Raw genomic sequence first — 18473 nt, 5'->3', positions numbered from 1 at the left:
ATACTACTAGGTATGGAAGAACCACTCTCCATAACTCCTCTACCTAGTTCTCCTCCCCCCACACCAGTTTTTATTTCATCAGGGTCAGAGAGATTTAGGAGATATTGGATCATCTTTGAACTACAAAATGAGTATGTTGGCTGATGTGGCAAGATGCTTCTTTGCCGCAAAACAGCTATACCCTTTAAGACATTTCTAAGAACTCAGTCTTTAATCAATGAAATGTCCAGACACATTGGCCTTTACAGAAATCAAAACCCCACTGTTCTATGACCACTGGAGAGATCATGATACTTTTCACCAAGCACCCAATACCGGCACCTTATCATCCATTGTTTAAGGCTGGGAAGTCTCGCACTGAAACTACAAAATGCCTTGTTGGAGATGAAAGTGGTAGAATTTGGAAGATGAGGGAAAACTTTTCAGAATCTCATGTGAAATGGATTTTGGCTTTGTGGAGCAAAGAGTGGGTGTGGGAGGATTCAGAAGCACATATAAAGGAATGGAAATAATTTGCTATTTTTAGAGACACAGAAAGACATAGAGAAAAAAGGGAAGAAAAAAATCTTTTGCAGCCAGGAATTGCAAACTTTACAGTTCATCGTAGTTTCAACATGGGTTCTTACAATGATTTATTCAATTAACCTCTTGCCTGTAACCCCCATCTTTAAATAAGCAGAATCTGAGAACAACAATTATAACTTTGCTAACGAGAAACTGGGTGAGTATTAAGTGTTTAAAAATCCCACTATTGGAGCCTGGTAATTTTTAAACATATAATTACCTCTTTTATTATGCTTTGATTAGATTAAAATTAATGCATTATTAAGTCATGATATGTTCAACCATCTAGACCTCTGTATAGACACAGATAGCAATTCCTTTATTTCCCCTTCCCCAGGTCTAAGTTAATTAAATTCCCTTTAATTATAATTTACTAAAAAGCTTCACTTTTGCCACTATTATGTCTTTTGAACTTTGAAATTTGAAAAAAAAAGGGAACCTTAAAATGGTCTTTTACAGGAGAAATGAACTGTCAGCGAATTCAGGCAAAATTAATTATTTCAGCTTGATAAACCTTTTCATCTATTTGACTCCTTATACAGAAAAGCCAATTAATAATGTCAAACATGCTTTGCCTCCAGGGACCTGCAAGTTCTAATGAGTCTGTTTACTGTGGAGTGGCTAGCAAAATGAGCTTCATGTAGAAATTTTCTAATCGCGCCACACCTGTCAAGCTCAGTCTCATTATCTGTGTACCAAGGGCAAACCTCATTTTGTCAGTAGTGGTTTTCGAAGAACTAACAGATGCCTGGGGGAACATGCAGGACTGTCCTCCAGTAGACGAGTCACTTAATTAACAATCAGAGCAGCAGGGTGAATTCCTAATGCTCCTTAGTCCCGACCTTCCTCATCCCAAGTCCACGCGCCCCTCTTATCGGCGACTCGGAGCCTCGGTCCTTCTCAGCGCCGAGCGCACATCGACCAGGACCTCTTTCTCCTGGGTGCTTTGAGGTGATGATTGATGAGGTGCCTCTGGAAACAGTGATTAAGCAAACGTGTATTGTACCACGAGTGGGCCAATCTGGGGACCCGGGCTCCACCTGCCCAGGAGCTGATAATTGTTTGGTTGGTGGGGCGGAGCCTGTAGCAGAGGGCGTTGACAACCACCCCTAAAGGAAACCACATGTTCCCCCCTACTCTCCATTTGCCTCTGACTTGCAGGAAGGCCAAATATGCAGAATTTGACAGCAGGCAGGGGCCCAGGATTCGGGAAAGTACACATGCCTTAGAGCAGTGCTTCTCAAGCTTTGATGCACCTTGAATCACCTGGGGATTTTGTTCAAACCATTTTCTGATTCAGTGAGTCTGGGCCTGAGACTATGCGTTTCTGACCAGTTGATGCTGATGCTGCAGGGAATGTGAATCATGTACTGAGGCCAGGGTTGAGACCAGTGATCTTGGACAAGATGCTAAGCCTTTCTGGACCTTCAATCCCACCTCTGTAAAATATTACAGAAGATTCAGTTCCTCCCTTTTGCCTTTAGGATAACAGACAAACTCCTTCATGTTTATGGAGACCACAATATTCCCCCAATACCCAGAAAGATTAAACTGGCCCATCTCCCCATCTCTGAGAAAGAATCATGCCGGCTCTCTACCCTGAGTTCTGAAGATCAACACACTTCTCCAGTCGTCTTGTTTGAAGAGAATTTGTCTTGACTAGGACCACATTCCCAGCTCTTGAGGTAATTTTATAATACTGCATCATGCCTGAGAAGAACTGAGATTTGGAAGAGAAGCCTGGAGAGGCAGTCAGACTCAGGGATTAGATGTCCAAGAGTCCTGAATTCAAAATGGAAATTTACCATTTATGGGCAAGTGATTTATTCTTGTGCTGGCTCAGTTTCCACTTCTGTAAAATTGAGGGATAATATCTAACTCACCTATTATGATAAGGATTAGAGATAGACTTGACTAAATGGTAGATATTTATTACTATGTATTGAAATAATCTGTGGAAGGGCTTTGACATTAGATGAGTGCCATCCATGTGCAAGGTACAGTACTATGACTTTTTGATTTATTCACAAATGTTTTTCTCTGTCTTCTCTGAGCAGTGTAGTGTCACTGAGCTATGGACTTAAAGGTCTAAAATAAATCAGACAGTTCACATAAAATCAGGCAATGGGCTTTGAGGAAATCAAACATTGTCAACCTCTCCTTTCATTAGCTTTATTTCCCCAGGAAAAGTGTGTTTCTGGGGAAATCCCAAAGTGTAGCTGATTCAGCCAGAGCCTTCTAATTTCTTAGCCCAGGGAGCAAAAGAAAACTGGAAAATAGAGCCTGATTAATTCTGTCAACACTCTACTAGATTGCTTTCTATGCTGCCCTCCTGTTGAATATTGGGCAGAGAGATGGCTGGACGCCAAGGGACTCTTCTGTCCTCCGTGTATGCTTCAGCTAAGCTGACACTGTTGTGTCTCCCTTAGACCTTTAGACTGTTGGTCACCAGAAAATATCCTCAGGAATTTTGCAACGATTAAAAAAATTTTTGAGCAGTATTTCACATTGTCCTCTTTCAATAAGCGGAAAAGGCTTAGTCCATTTTTAAGCATGATGTTTTTCCATACTGATATCAATTTGTTTACCCAAACAATAAAACTACCATCTCTAATTTTAGAGAATTAGGTATTGATGTGGAAAAAAGTCACAGAGATGTTTCTTTTGGGCCAGAGATTTTCATACTGAGTTCTGTGAAGCCCTAGGTTTCCAGGGAAATGTCTTGAGATGTCTCGGAAGGGAGGGAACAAATGAGAAGGTGGAGCCACAGGCCTCCCATCTTAGTTTCAATCAGGTCTGTTTGTATCTGTTTTATATATTGGGGTTCCATTAAGATTTTATTTGAAAAAGGCACTGTGACTTTTAAAATGTTGGAAATCATTTTTTGATTGGTCAAATTTCTATGCTCTAGGTCAAATTTCTGTGCTAACAAGGATGTCAGATCTCATAGCTTTAGGGTCCTCATACCTCAACACAATGTCCTTGCTTACTACAGCCAGCATTGCTCATCGTGCCTTCCCATTATCCTGATGAGCTTTACCTTTACAGAAAAATCTGCAGAGAGTCCACAGTTCCTTATGCTGACATACTGCTGATAAATAGTTATGGGGAAGGCTGTCCATCTCGTCTCCTTTTTTGTATCACAAGGGGGACTAGAGAAAGTGTAGAACAAGTATAGGACATGGCTGGCCCATTTTATTCACACTGATGGCAGGTAAGAAAGTTCTTTGGGATTCCAAAGTTGTGTTCCCCATCATAATCTTGGTATTGCCAAATTGCCGTCTACATTTTAATGGAGAACTCATTTTTAGGGTCACTCAAGTATTAAGCATCTTTAAATTGTGTCTGTAGACTGTATTTACACACAGAACATTGGACTTTCTATGACTATGGAAGAATATCCCCCTTGTTTAGTAGAAAACTACAGATTTCAGAGTCTGACAGAACTGTTCTTTATTTTGTTCTACCGTTTACTGGAGAGATACCTTAAGTGAACTAGGTACTCAGTGCTCAATTTATCCCTATATTTCTGGACAGATCCAGAAGACAGATCCCTCTCCATATTTTCCCATCATGATTCAGAGCCAGCTTATGTTAGTAAAAATATTTTGGTCCAACCCAAACTACGGTGGGGTGTCTGAATGGAAAAAATGGTTCAAAGTAGATTTCAGTTCACTCTAAGCAATTCATTGTTCACCTACCAAGCACCTATCTTATGTCAAACACTGTTCAATGTACAATGAGGACTACATACAGAGGTGAGTCAAGCATACATCCTGGAGCAGAGAGACACAGACCACAGTCAAACTGGAGTAAGGGCTACAATAGGAATTATACTCTGACATTATGAATGACTGACTTCACATTCTATACACCCTCACTAAGATTGGAATGTTTCCTCACATGCTCCACTCCCTTCATTTTACAGGGAAGAAACCAAGGCCCTGAAATGAGGAAGGCCTTATGGAAGGTCACATTTCTTGTCCCCCAGGTTACAGCAATTTTTATTTCACATAGGTGTCAACTTAAAGAACACCATATCACGCCACCTGATGACACATCCTGGGCAGGTTGGCACTAATTCCATACTCATTTATGCTTTTTTTTTTTTTTTTTTTTTTTTTTTGCCATACACAGGCCTCTCACTGTTGTGGCCTCTCCTGTTGCGGAGCACAGGCTCTGAACGCGCAGGCTCAGTGGCCATGGCTCACGGGCCCAGCCGCTCCGCGGCATGTGGGATCTTCCCGGACAGGGGCACAAACCCGCGTCCCCTGCATCTGCAGGCAGACTCTCAACCACTACGCCACCAGGAAAGCCCCCATTTATGCTCTAAGTCTACCTTCTTTTAGTAAGTCTGGAAACTTTTTCCACTTTTTAAAAGAATGTAACTCTCACCCTTCACAGCTTTCCCATTGCATTACCGTGTCTGTCCAGCTCTCCTGGCAAGCCCATGAGCACTTCTGAGCTCGGCAGAGCCCTGTGGTTAGAAAGAGCTGGTGGAAGTTAACACAGATTTCTTGCTGCCATGTCAGTTTTGTGACTTCCCAGAGATTTTCTAAACCCCCTTATAGCAAAGCGACTAGAAGGGCTGGAGGCAGGGGAGTCATAAGCTCAGTAGTAGAGAAACTCTGCCTGGCGATGCCATGGTGAGTGATATTTAAATACAGTGTCTCATTACTTTCCTAGGACAGAACTGGAGTGCACTCACACTCATTCTCTGGGCTATGACTCTCCATGAAGTGCACTTCTAGAGAAGATTTCCGTGCTGCATTTCCTGGGAAGCTATCCTTTGCTTAACTTCTTCATTTTGATATGATAACAGTACCCACTGAAGACCAGAATACCCAGTCAATAAAAAATGTACAACTTAGCTTATCTTTAAAAAAAAATTTGGTTGAAGTATAGTTGATTTACAATGTTGTGTTAATTTCTGCTTACTGCCTGGGAAAGCATATCGTGGAAATAGAGATGTTTATTTATTTACCTAGTTTATCATAGGCCAGATACTTTGCTAAACTATGAGGAGTAAGAAATGAGAAAGTTATACAGTCATGATGCAGTAAAGAAAACCTACAAGAAAACATGGGTTTGCACTTCAGGCTGGTAATTTAAATAATAGTATGATGTCCAAGCAGTGCTGGCATAAATATATCAATGAAAACTTTGTAGAGGTAGTAAGAAGTGAATTGGATCTCTAAGGGTGAGTGAGAGCTCTCTGGGTGCAATTTCAGACAGAGAAAATTTCCTGGGGACTCTTAGTTAGGCCCGACAACTAGACATTTATTCCTAAGACCCCATGAAGCCAGTTGGTTATTGAAGACCTTAAGACAATATCATAATGGTTAAAGAGAAGATTCCAGACCCGATTGCCTGAATTTGGACTAGCTGTACCAATTCTTAGCTAAGGGATCCTGTGTAAGTTATTTACCTCTCTGAGCCCCAGTTTCCTTGTTTGTAAAATAGATATACTAATAGTTACTTCCTTGCAGATAGTTAGGGAGATTAAATGTTAGAGGTATCCACATTAGTTTCTTAAGACCAATGCTTGGTGTTTAGTATACATTACTTACGTTGTATCATTTGTCCCTCCCACATTCAAATATCTCTATGATTTCCCTGTTACAGTGCCTGCTACTAGAATTGACAGTGTGTTAAGCAAGAGAGACCAATTATCTTCCTGGCAAAGTGTCATTAGCTTGTTGGCCCAGATATAGTCAGAGATGGCCTGATCTCTTAGCAATATTTGCCATGGGTATGGGAGGAGTGGGGGCATATATGCTTCTTAGTTGTTATCATTTTCTGTAGGCATTTAGGAGGTAAGGCCAGGAATAAGGAAGCCTCAACAGTGTGGATGTCAAGGGAAGGACACTGAGGCAGCCAGGGAAGGGGGAAGTCTGGATAGAGAAGGCTAAGTACTAGGAGAGGCAGGGAAGGCAAGGAGGGCTCAGGAGGCTGGGTTGGGAGGGGTGTAAAGCAAGAAGATCACATTCAGAAAGCTAGATCCACCAGTTTTAGAAGGATTTACAAGCTAGGGTGGTGGCACCAAAGAGGGAATTATTGATGTGTCTGTGGGTGATATGAACACCACTTCAACGAAAGTACCAGAGATGTCAGGTGATGTCATGCCTCATTCATTTGTTTACTGAGCTCCTCCTGGGTACCAGGAGAAATCATGGCAAACCTTTCATGATGTTTATATTCTACTAGGGAGGGGGAAACAGTGGGGGAACAGATTGCAAACAAATAGTATGTAGCATGTTAGATGTTATAAGTACTCTAAGGAAAAATAGAACTGGGTAAGAGGAGAGAGAGTGAGAATGGTGAGAGGGATTCCATTCTGGGAGGGAGTTCAGGGGAAGTCCAGTACAGTGACTTTTGAGCAGAGACCGGGAGGGAGTGAGAGTATAAGTTGTGCTGACACCTGGGGGAAGAGTATTCCAAGCAGAGGGACTATAAGTGTAACTGTGGTAGCCAGCCTCCAAGAAGGTCCCAAAGATTGTTGCCTCTGAATACACATGTACCCCAGTGTGGTCACTTTTCACATTGAATAGAGCTGACCAGTATAGAACATTGTGGAACTATAGTGTGACTTCCAGGGTTAGTTCAAAAAAGGTATTGCAGCTTCTTCCTTGGTCTTTCTTTGATCACTCACTCTGGGGAAAGCCCACCACCATGTCATGAGGACACTCAAGCAACTCTGTGGAGGGGTCCACATGGGGAAGAACTGGGAGTTCCTATCAACAGCCAGTACCAACTTGCCAACCATATGCATGAGCCATCTTGGAATCAGATCCTCAAGCCTTCAGAAACAGCAGCCCTGGCTTATATCTTGAGTGCAACCTCAGGAGAGATTCCCATGCCAGAACCAGCCAACTAAGCTGCTCTCTCATTTCTGACCCACAGAAACTATATGAGATAATAAATGCTGATTGTCATTTTAAGCCATTCAATCTTGGAGTAATTTGTTACACAGATAACAAGTATGGGAGTGAAAAAAACTTTTTCAGCAGAATTGCTAAAGATGAGGAGTCAGCACTGAGACAACATCTAGGACCTGCTCAATAGAGTAGCAGGAGAAGCAGAGCAAAGAAACAGTGCCCAGGTTACTTGTTCTGTGTGTTTCCATGCCTTTTCTTATGCTCTCCCATCATATACCTTCCTCTCTCCTGTCATCACACCAGGTTTAACTTCAGGCCTAAACTAAGACCCTACCAAAGCTCTGATCTTACCTCCTGCATTAAGCATTAAACATTGTTAGTGAACTCCTGGAAGAAGAAATGAGAGGAATATAAATTTATTGGGTTCATGTTTTATGCACAGCCCTTTACATGTATTATCTAATATAACCTCCTACAACCTTATAAGGTAGGTATAATTACCTACTTTCTATAGATGGAAAAAAATGAAATTTAGAATAGTTAAGTAGTTTATCTTAGGACACATAACAAAGTGATCATTTGAATTTAAACCTCCGAAATTTTAAACTTTAGATTTATATTGTTTTGTTTTTCTTTTTTCACCGTGCAAGACATTGGTTATGGAAAATTTGAAAAGTGTAAGAAGGCACACACATAAATTATTAGTAATCTCACAATTTGGAGATAAGTACTACTAATATTTGGGATTAGATAGGTCTAGTCTCTTTTTTAAACATTTTTTTTCAGTTTACAAAATTCGTTTAGACTATACAGTTTTAAAAAATATTTTGCATCCTCTAATATACCATAAACACTTAAAACATTATTTTAATTTAGTTTTTGGCTGCATTGAGTCTTCATTGCTATGCGCGGGCTTTCTCTAGTTGTGGCGAGTGGGAGCTACTCTTCATTGCGGTGCATGGACCTCTCATTGTGGTGGCTTCTCATTGCAGAGCACGTGCTCTAGGCGTGTGGGCTTCAGTAGTTGCAGCACATGGGCTCAGTAGTTGTGACACTCAGGCCCTAAAGCACGTGGACTTCAGTAGTTGTGGCATGTGGATTCAGTAGTTGTGGCTAGCTGCCTCTAGAGTGCAGGCTCAGTAGTTGTGGTGCACGGGCTTAGTTGCTCTGCAGCATGTGGGATCTTCCTGGACCAGGGTTCGAACCCATGTCCCCTGCATTGGCAGATGGATTCTTAATCACTGCACCACCAGGGAAGTCCCCATAAACACTTTCTGTATTGTTACATACTCCTCTACAAGTAATGGTTGCAAGTAAATTTCATTTTTTATTAAATCAATGTATTTAATAAGAATTTATTATTGTACATTTATGTTGTTTCCAAATTTTCTCTGTTATAAAGAATCATGAAATAAGCATACTTGAAGACAAATCTTTTTGCACATTCATGATTATTAGGATAAAATTTTTTACAGGTAGTATCACTGGTAAAATTTAAATTAAAATTTAATTTTTTAAGTTTAAGGTAAAAACGTAGGTAATGCTTCTGATACACATCACCAAACTGCTGTCCAGAAAGGTTGTGCCAAACCTACTCCCACCAGCAGTACACAAGGGTACTCATTTCTCCACACATTCATCAGCATTAGAATTTGTATTAGAATTTTAAAAATCTGTTAGTTCTTTTAGTTTGAATTAAACTCAGATTTTAATTTTGAATTTATGGGATTCTGTTGATGAGTCATGAAAAGCTGCCCAAAGAAATCTTGGTGGAAAACATGCACACACTCATTAAAAATGTTTATGAGGTTCTTGAATCCAAGGACACATAGGTAATGTAACATTTGTACAGGCACTGTATTGGTGAAGTACAGAGAAATAGGAAACACTTGCCTCCAAATATTAGTTTGTAACAGTTGAGGGAGATGAGGCTGAGGAGTGTTCTCACTACTATGCTATTAATACTATTATTACTACCATTCCTGGCAGTGACAGTGATAGAGAAGAGGTCATTAGGCCCAATCCAATCTCATGTGGAGTTGCATGGTTGCAAGGTTTGTGAAAGGATGGGGGCAAGCCTGTGCAGCTGCAAGGAGTCAATCACAGTCACGTGATTTTGAATCTGCATCAACAGGTGTGCCACCTGGGAGTCACTATCTGGATAGGTACTAGCTGGTATCACTCTGCTATGTGAAGCACTGTAGGAGGCCCTTTGCAACAGCATCATGACTTGGGCATAACCTTCTTGTCACTGTCGTGATCACTGAGACGCCAGGTCATATAGCAAGTGAGGGAGTGGGCAGACCCGAGACTTGAATCCAACGAGTCTGACCCAATGCTTGTATTTTGCCTACCCCTTGTTTTGCATATTACTTCACAAAGTTGCTGAGGACTCTCCATACAGGCAGGTAGGCACAACGCCTCCTTCTCTTCTGCACTTGGCACCTGCCACTGTGAAAACAATGAAGCCGCTAAATGGTACCACATGTCTACATGTTGGACTCCATGCTAGTCTGTGAATTCCTTGAGAGTTAGAATGGTACTTAACTCATCTGTGCCCAGCATCTGGTATTATAATTATTATGGTATGTTTTCATTAAATGTTGCCAACTAATGGAAGGAAATTAGAGAGGGAGAGAAGGAGGGAAGGAAAGGGGGGAAAAATAAGTGGAGGAAAGAAGGAACAATGGTCTTGAATCTTTTCCAGTAATTTGCCCCAGGGCCCTGAAGACCACTGTGACCCAATGTGTTAACAAGTAATGGCCTATGAGAAGCAGGTGATCTACCCACAGTTCTGAATTAACAGTGGTGGCAGAGTCAAGCAGAGTGAATCTCTAGGAGAGACTGGCCTCCACCTGGTGGGGAGCGACTCCATCTCTGGGTAGAGGACCACTCTTCCTAGGCTCTGGGGCTTTTCCGTGGATCCTAGGGACTCCTGGTTACTCTAGGACAGTTGGCAATGTCCCTGCACTCTCGGGTAGTGGTGATCCCTCTTCTGCGTGGGGTGCTCCCTGGGTACATTTTACCTTAGTCTCTAAGGTGTGTCTGCCCTTCACTTCTCAATGGAATCACCCCAGGGGCCATGGCCAAGCTTGATTCCATGTTCCTGATGAAAAAGCATTTTTGGAAAGGGCATTTTCACTTAAAATTCTTTTTAAGCGGAAGCAAATCTTAACCTAATGTTCAAGGTGTTGTCCTTTTGAACTTTCTCTTTTAAAAATGAACAAAACAAAACAAAACAAAACAAAAAAGAAACAAAGCACATTCTGCACAATGATGTGTCAGAACATTACAGCTTTGTTGATTTTTTAAAACATTTTTTTGAGAAATGCTTACTCCACAGATCCTGCTGAAGAAGCCACTGAGAGAACATTCTCCTCTCTGGTGTGGTTTAATATAATTATTACGAATCACAGCAATAATGAGCCACATTCACCTTGAGTTATAAAAATTAAATAATAGTGATCATTGGACTCTTTAAGGGTGTGATGCTTCTGTAATTCCCAAAACATGCCCACAAACATGATCTCATTGGATTGCCACAGCAGCCAGGTGAGATGCGGAAGTGTTGGTACAATTGGCCCCATTTTCAGACCAGATGGAAAGAGGTCAGGAATCTCGCTTAAGGTCACAGAGCCTATCAGTGGCTGGTAAAGAGTCTGGGCCCCAGCCTTAATAGTCCCGCATCTTTTACAGAACACTTGGGACAACCTAAATATGACTGCCCGTGTGCCTGGCTGTGGAATTCTACAGTTAAGTCTCTGAACTTTTCTCTCTTGCTGATGCCACCAACCATGGCAAGAGCATGACTCCAAAGTACTCTCCCATTCCATCTAGCCCTCCCAGCTTTTACCAGGAAGCTGCCAGGCTAGTGGGAGGCAGCTTTTCATGTATGGGTAGGTTTAGCAGGTAGTTCAACCTGAGATTTCATGAGAACACACTCCCTCTTCCATTGGCCACAGGACAGAACTAGGCTGTTAATGATACAGTTAGGGGCTTGGGCTCTGGGCACAGCAAACCTGGCTTTAAATGCAGGCTCTGATTCTTACTAGTGTGTGACCTTGGACTGAGTACTTCTCCTAGCCTTTTTCCCCATGTAAAATTGGTTTGATAGTAGAATAAATTGCAGAGATGGTTTTGATAATTAAATGAGATATAAAGCACTCAGCACATAGCAAGCACTCAATACATCTTAGCCATTTTGATTATTAGTAGTATTATTAGCTGGTAGGATAGAAATTCATCTAGAAACCCCATTTGTGTCATTTGGACCCCAAAGATGGTATAAACACTGATGCCACCACAAAGTCATTAAGCAGGGAACAGAGTGAGATTTTCAGAACCTAGCAGTCCAGTCTCTGGTACTGTTAGTTTCCTATGACTGCTGTCACACACTTAGTGGCTCAAAACAGTACAGATTTATTGTATTACTGTTATATAGGTCAGAACTATGATGTGGGTCTCACTGGGCTAAAATCTAGGTGTTGGCAAGGCTGTATTCTTTTCTGGAGGCTCCAGGGAGAATTGTTTTCCTTGCCTTTTCCAGCTTCTAAAGGCTCCTGCATTCCCTGGCACCTGGCCGCCTTCCTCCAACATCAAAGCCAGCAACAGTGGGCTGAGTCCTTCTGTTGCTGGACATTGCATCACCCTGGCCTCTTTTGTCCCCTTCTTCCACTTTAAATGACCCTGTGACTAAATTGGGCCCACCCAGATAGTCCAGGGTAATTTCTTATCTTAAGATTGGCTGATTAGCCAATTTAATTCCATCTAAACTTTGATTCCCTCAGTTCTGTGGATTAGGACATGGACATTTAGGAAGGGGGTGTTATTCTGTTTACCACAGATATATGAGCTCTGCTCACTGAGTTAAAAAGTGGAAACAGAGTTGAGCACTTGGGAACCACAGCAAGATCAAGGGAATGAGGAAGGACACTGGGCCAGGCAAACTGATCCACAGCTCAGGATTGTTATAGCTGCTGTTTATTGCCAACTATCTGCTGGACAATGTATATACATATTCTCTTTAATCCACATAATCATATAAAGTAGATATTATTAGCCTCATTTTATATGAAGAACCAGAGACTCAGAGGAATTAATTCATCCAAGGTTACCCAACTGGGCTAAGGTTTAACTTAGGCTTGACTCCCAAAGCCTATAAAGGTGTTTCTCAAAGAATGTTCTATGTGTCTGCATCAGAATCTTCTGGGGAGCTTGTTAAAACACTGATTCCTGGAATCCATCCCCCATTCCAACATCCTGGTTTAGTGAGTCTAGAATAGACCAAAGGATCTGCATTTAACAAACTCTCTGGGAGAGCAGGTGATTCCAGCATTCACTAACTCATAATTTCTACCCTCTTAAATTTGTTGAGGTTTATTTTGTAGTCTAGTATGTGATCTATCCTGGAGAATGTTCCATGTGCACTTGAAAAGCATGTGTATTCTACTGGTTTTGGATGTAGTGTCCTGTAGATACCTATTAAGTCCAACTGCTCTATTGTGTCATTTAAGACCATTGTGGCCTTATTGATTTTCTGTCCAGATGATCTGTCCATTGATGTCAGTGGGGTGTGTTAAAGCCCCCAACTACTGTTGTGTTATTGTCAATTTCTCCCTTTACATCTGTTAGAATTTGCTTCATATATTTAAGTGCTCCTGTATTGGTTGTGTATATGTTAACTAGCATAGTAATTTTTTTTGTATCAATCCCTTTATTATTATATAATGTCCTTCACAAAACCTATGTCTCTAAAGCACACAGCCCTGAGGTGAGCAGGGCACCAACAGGCAAACATGATCCAGAGTTTCGGGATAAAGACCACAAGGAATCTGTAAATAGAGGGGAAACAAGAAGATCCCGTGAAGTGTTTCCTGATGGATGGCCTGGGCTAGGCCAGGAGTAAAAGATGAGATAGAGGCTGAGGCCTAACCTGGTTTCTCAGTTTTCTGGTTTCTCTGCCATCAGGGAGTTAGAGGACTGGCCTGAAATTTGCATAACATGTATCTGACCAGCTTTTGAGCTGTTCAGAGTGGGGAAGGGAAGGAAGAATGGGTCCATGTGAGTCACTGGAAACAAAGCCATACTAAGTGTGGAATACCTGCTCCCTTCCCTGGTGTGGGGAATTGCAGGGAAGGGGTGGCTCCCAGGACCCTGCTTACTGCTGAGGAATATGCAGGATCACAGGACACTGAGCCTTTCTCTGCTCACCACACTTCATTCCCTTCAGACCCAGTATCTGTTCTCCAGAGGTCAGACAGAGGCCACAGAGGAGGGATGGGTACCAGGCTGAATCATCCTTCCCTTCACTTGGAGGAGAGTTGGGATGACTGCATGCCAGGTTAGTACCTCCTTTACAGACTTGTTCTCACAGAGGGAGGTGGCGTCCTTACCTTGGGCAAGTTCCTCTACCAAAGACATTTATGGAGTTCTTGTTTTGCAGCAAGTTCATCTTTTCATTACCTGAGGTGAGCACTGGTACCATCTGTTTCCTTGTCAAGTAGTTCCTGTTTCCTCCATTAACCTTCAAAAGTCCCCATCCCTTCATTGGTCTTGAGGTCAGTTCAGACACGGGCAAAAAACGGGTGCAGCAGTGCTGGGATCTAGGATGCCCTGGAACAAGCTTTGGCTCCTCTGTGACCTCTGTCTATGCATTCTTGGCACCCCCTTCTCCCGAAAGTCCTGGATTTCTCACCAAATTAGCTTCCCTAGAGGATATACACAGGCAAAGGCATTATCTCCCGATGGCTCTACCTGAAGTCCACGAGACACCTGCTAATAGTGTATCAGTGGTTTCTCTTATTCCCAGGTCTTTCCTGTGACCAAGTATTTTTACCAGACCATCTTTGTTTCTAAGGGTTCAGTTGACATAGGAAGGAAGGACAATAATGCTCCAAAAAGAGGGGAGGATTTTTACCAGACAACTTTGGTGCAAGTCCCAGCAGAACCATTTGCTTGCTGTCATCTTGGACAAATAACTTAACCTCCCTGGGACTCATTTCACTTGGTTGACTCACAGGGTCATTTTGAGGATTAAATGAGACAATGCATATAAAAACACATTATGAAGAATAAGATATTGTATACATTCGTTAAAAATTTATTGAGTCCATTTATTATTTATTCTATGTCACTCACTGAGCGAGGCACTGGAGGAATGGACATTTAAGATACAGTGCAAACTGAAAGCATTTGCAGGACACAGCTTTCATTATTGTGATTAATAATAAGCTAACATTTGAAGGCCAGCAAGCCCAGCATAGTGATGAGGGTATGGGGCCTTATGAGGAACTGGCCATAGTGGTCACCTGGAAGCCAGGGTTTGGGGACAGCCATTTCTTGTTAGTGACCTAAGGAGATCTCCACATGCACCCATGTCCCCTGGGATGGAATCTAGTCCACAGGAGGGAAGTACTCTGGTTTGGGCTTCTATTTTCTTCTTTCTCTCCTGACATCCACTTCTAGAGATGGTACTAGATTTTCCATCCATCCTTCTTGGAACTTCTTTGGGCATCCACTGGGCTTTGGTTCCTTGGCTCCTGAATATAGGGGAGACTCACATGCAGTCCCTTGTCTGTACTTTTTGGGGCCTGATGTGTTTCAGAAACCAGCTTTACATTTTATAAAAACAATACTGTCCATATATTTCATATTAAGTAACACCTCAGGAGGATCTGGGAGTCACCTCCAATCAAATGTGGAAGCATTTCTGCAGAAAAACATACAACTATTTTCCGCTAAGTGGGGTCAGTAAACACTACCCATAATTTCATGTCACCAAATGAATTATGCTAAAATTTGTGATTTTCAGAGTTTTTGAGTTTGGGAATTGTGCCTAAAGGACTATGGATCTATAACAATTTAGGCCTTCAATTCAGAAAGTGACCACTCAGAGCAAATGCCCTTCTCCCCACTGTTACTAAGGGTTGATGTAGCTAATCATTGTAAAATCTCCCCTTGTCTCAAATGGCATTGCCACTCCTCATTCACTCCTTCAATCACTTATTTACTTATTCAATCATTCATTCATTTCCCCACAAATCAAAGTTGATTAATTTGTTCCTTCATTTAATAAAAAATAAGGTTAGCAATGAATTTGTATCAGACGCAGACCCAGAGCCTGAGAAAAGAAAGAGAAATGAGACATGTTTTTGCCTTCGGGGGCTCTCAGTCAGGTGGGGTAGACATATAGGAACACAACCCTGATGCATGTCAAAACAGAAAGAAATTTGGAGGAGGGAGCCCAAGAAAAGGGTCGAAGCAAGACAGACTAAGAAGATGATTTTGTGGAGGAGGGCCTTGCCTGGCCCAGAAGAACAATTAGATTTAATAGACACAGAAGTTAGGGCCATGGATGGGGAAGGTGGGTTTCTAGATTGGGGAATGTGCACAAACATGGAGGGCTTAAAATCATGACACATTTGTGAACAGTGGAGGGCAAGCTACAGAGGGGTAAGTTCAGCAGCTGTGACACCTCTTAGCTTGTCTCTGAGACAGACATTGGTCCCATAATTAGGCTAGTAGGGCAGGCATCCCCACAGCACCCTCTAGGGAAGGCCTTTAGGAAATGCCTTTAACTTTTATTCACAAATTACATTTCTTGGAGCCGAAAGACACCACCAGTAGCTATCTGGTCTTGCTCTGGTTTCAAACAGGTATTTGCTAACAAAAGCCACCAACGCAGGAAATGGTAGAGGGAGGACAGAGTTTGACTGTCTTAACTTCCCAGACCAGCTGTCAAATCAGCCCCACGGTTAGACAGATCATTGTTTAGATTCAGAGTCTAGCTCTGCTGCCTTGTAGCTGTTTGATCCATTTGAACTTCAGATAGATTGTTGGGAGAGGGGAGGACAAGTGGAATTATATGTAAAGATCGAGCAAATAGGATGTGTTCAGGGATTGTTCCGGATGTAAAGCCAATGAGGACAGAAATCTTCATCTTTGCTCACTGCTGTCTCCCCAGGATTTATAACTGACACATAGTAAGAGATCAACATATATTTGTGGAATAATGAAGGACTCCTCTTCCCCCCTTTCAGTGACTAATGCAACCTTTTCTTGGTTTTACTTTTTTTTTTGTCATTTATATTTGGTTTCCTATATTCAGTTTCTTGTGTGCTCTTTTGATTTGGGGGTATGAGATTGACACCACGCTCTAAGACAGGCCGGTGTTCTAAGAAAAGATTTGTGATGCATTTACTGACCAGACCAAACTCAAGAGCTGGATGGGCCCATTATCAATTTGGAAAAGTTCAACTCTATTTGGCTGCTTCAAGGAGAGAAATTGTGTACAGCAAAAATAATTATCAAAAGAAAGAAATGCTGAGGTTAAAAACTCAAACTCATCTCTTTATCTCAAGAGGGACTGATACAGGGACTGACAGGTATACGTTAAGTGCCCAGTGAATGTTGAATGGAATAACAAAGAAACAAACAAATAAATGAGTGATTGAGTGAATGAATGCATTAATTTATAACAGGAGAGGTGAAGGAAACTGTCGTTGAAGGCCCACCATGTGTCAAATTCTGTGATGGTTGTTTAAATCTATTCATTAATGAAAAGAAATTCTCAATTTGGTGAGCCAGTACTTCCTTCTTTGTTGATAAATTAATCATTTCCTTGTAGCAGACTATTATCAAAATCCTAAATTTGAAATGGGTAAGTTTTTCTTTTTTCTAAAGTCTGTGAGGGATATATAGCAATAAGAGAACTTTGGATGTGACCTAAAAAACATGTATATGACATGGAAAATCTCACCAAAATGGTTTAGAAATGAACTTTTTGGTTTATTTTTGGTAGAAGACTAGAATTGAGTAGACAGTCAAATTATGGGTTAGTAGGTTCATGCCAATTGGGAGGTGAGTATACACCCTTCAAGATGGAGAAGAAGGAAAAGCTCTCCCTGTACTCCACGTTTTTAAAAGAACCAGTAAATCAATCAAACAGATTCCTAAGCTATAAACACAAAAACACATCTTGGGCAGTATGTCCTGAATCTTTTATTCTTCTGAAGAATCCTTTATTCTCTCCATTACCTTTGATGGATTTATGTTTGATTAAAAAATAATAAATTTTCAGCACTTTAATAAATATTATACATATGCAATGGATTCTAAATATATACATAGTTTAGTTTATTAACCTAATACCTATATTTTTCCATAAAAGAGAAAAACACTACTTACCACAACCTGTTTTGACTGTGGCTTCATCCTCCTCCAAGACATTGATTCTTTCTTTACCGTTACTGGCCATAGAAGAATGACACCTTCATAGTATGGAAGCCACTGATTGGGAAGTTAAAAAAAGTGTGACAGCTTTTAAAAAAGGCAGTAGACTGAGTCATCTCTTTCTTCTTATCCAGGTTACCAATGTATAACTGGGGCGATCTGGTGGAAAGCTCAGGGAAAGGGACTTAGAAATGTTGTTGACTCCTATCTCAGATGACAGTGGCTGGAACCATACATCCCTGATTGGAATTTGACTCTTGTATTTAATAGCTGTGTGAATTTGGCAACTTATTTAAACTTTTTTCCCTTGGTTTATAATCTGTAATAAAGGAAAAGGGTTTAAAAACCCATATGTTATTTAACAGTTATATAGTGTGTTTTCATTGTTGTTGCTATTAAAGTGAAGTTGGGGTATAATTCTGAAAAGAGGTTTCTGAAATTGCATTTTGGTTCCTATACACATGAAAGAGCTATTTAAATGTTAATATCTTTTTATAGATTAGTGTCCTAATGCCAAGAAGAAACGGAAGCTGGCCATGATCTGTGGAGTGGCCTGCCAATATTTGCAAGCTTGGTGGGGGCCCAGCTGTTATAATTCAGAGAAGGGATGAAAAGAAGAAAGAGAAGTGTCCTAAGAGAAGAGGAAGAAGTTGGAGGAAGGGGGTTGGAGACAATCTCCCTTAGATCAAATCCAGCTTACATCATTTAGAAACAAGCTCTTCTTTGAAGACTATTTGTAAAACCCATGAGCCAGGTCCAGATTGCTCCTCCCACCTCCCCACACACATAAGAGCTCACACA

Source organism: Neophocaena asiaeorientalis, unplaced genomic scaffold (assembly GCF_003031525.2).
Source record: "Neophocaena asiaeorientalis asiaeorientalis breed wild unplaced genomic scaffold, Neophocaena_asiaeorientalis_V1.1 scaffold32, whole genome shotgun sequence".
Classification (NCBI taxonomy): Eukaryota; Metazoa; Chordata; class Mammalia; order Artiodactyla; family Phocoenidae; genus Neophocaena; species Neophocaena asiaeorientalis.
This window is presented reverse-complemented; position numbering follows the sequence as displayed.